Here is a 1,827-nt window from a genome sequence, read left to right as displayed (position 1 = left end):
AATAGTATTCGGTACAAAAGACCGATTTAATGTGTTAAACGATAGTTGCGTTTACTCCTGCATTTAAAATAGCTGTCAGAATTTGTGAAGGACACACAAAGCTCCGTTCGTTATCGTGATCGAAAGAATCAGCCAATCAGCCCGCGAACTGTCCCGAAATGCATTTTCCTATATCCGGCGACTTGCTGGCGGCGGTTTTAGTGTCGCGAGCCTGTATACGAACTACGCGCCACGAGAGGACTAGTCTTTGTCGCTATTTTGGGGAATGGACGCAGGGACGACGCGAATACGTTCGATCGATGAATCACTCAGTACACCGTGACGTTGACGCGGCGCATTGGCGCGAGGGAGACGAGGGCCACGAGTTCCATGCCGGAACCGGCCGGAAGAGGGGGGGGGGACGAGGGGGATATTCGCTCGCGTAGAGGGGTTGGATGCACCCCGTCACACATATATATATGGTATGGCGGCTCACCGGTTGCGGGTGCAGCCTATGCAGGTGCGGGTGTATTAAAAAGCGGGGGTGGCTGCGGTCGCGTACCAATCACCCGACAGGGACGAGGGGGTGGCGGAGCCGTGGGACGAGAGACGGGCTACGGGGATCGGATAGAACGGCAACCGGACGATCGGGGGCAGTCAGGGCGCAGAGAGGGATCATATAGAAACGGTTCGTTCAGAGAGCGAGAGAGAGAAGAGAGAGAAAGAGAGCGAGAACACATTCGAGCTCATGCAGCTTGCCGTGAAATTTTAATCGTGTCGTCATTGGGGTAGTTTGTTGCGATAACCCGACCAGCATAGACATATACGGATTTCGGGGAAAAAAGAGGGCGAACGGTAGAAAACTGTGCCGTCGCCGAACATAACCGTTCTTTTTTTTTATACGTTTTTTCTTGGGGATGGTACATCGACCACACGTACTAAGCACGACACGCGTTACCGGTTGCATTCATTAACGATATAAAAGTAAAAGTTAACTAAAATTTATTCGTATGACGGAAGAACGGATATCTTTGGACAAATCTCGTGCGAATCGCATCAATGATTCTGTTTCAGAGGTTACGGATTTCATAAAAATATAACAGAACAATGTATACACAGTCTTGTTACAAAAATGATTGTGACATAAAAATGTCACGAGTGATCACAGAACGAAGATAGACTCGCTGAAAAATGTGAAACGGAGAGAGATTTTCGTGGAGGCGACGTGTCGGCATTATTGCTCATTTGATTCGGCGCGCATCGGAAAATAATGTAGAAAATTGTTTTGCGGTCTTTTTATCTCGATTTCAGGGACGCTGGTCAGCGCGCGGGGTCGACGGGTGCTTTGTCTGTTTTCCATCAATCACGCGGACCTTTTCACCGTGCGGATATCGAGCCTGCCCGTTTTTGCGTGCGGTGCATCCCGCTCGATTGCAATCGCGGCGAATTATTGAATCTGCTGCATCTCGTCCGACCAGATTAGGTTGCACGCGCGGATCGTTCGATACACGATTGCAATTTGTTCACTTTATCGCTGTAAGAATATTTCAAGTGCGATAAAATTTTAAGAAATATAATAAAAGTAAGATATTAAAAAAAAAATGGCAGTATTAACATCAATTATTTAATGCGTAATACTTTAACGATTTAATTATCTTGCAAAGTATACAAGAGAATATTAAGTGTTTTGTTTTTAAATTGATTACTGTTTTTGTGAAAAGATAACATTTCGGCAAACGATAATTCTATGATATGTCATATAATCAAACAATGTTGCACTTACCAACTTGAATTGCATGGCACGTCCTTGAAATATATTCTGACCATGTAAGAGAGTAAATCGATATC

The sequence above is a fragment of the Solenopsis invicta genome, chromosome 2, assembly GCF_016802725.1.
Source record: "Solenopsis invicta isolate M01_SB chromosome 2, UNIL_Sinv_3.0, whole genome shotgun sequence".
Lineage (NCBI taxonomy): Eukaryota > Metazoa > Arthropoda > Insecta > Hymenoptera > Formicidae > Solenopsis > Solenopsis invicta.
This window is presented reverse-complemented; position numbering follows the sequence as displayed.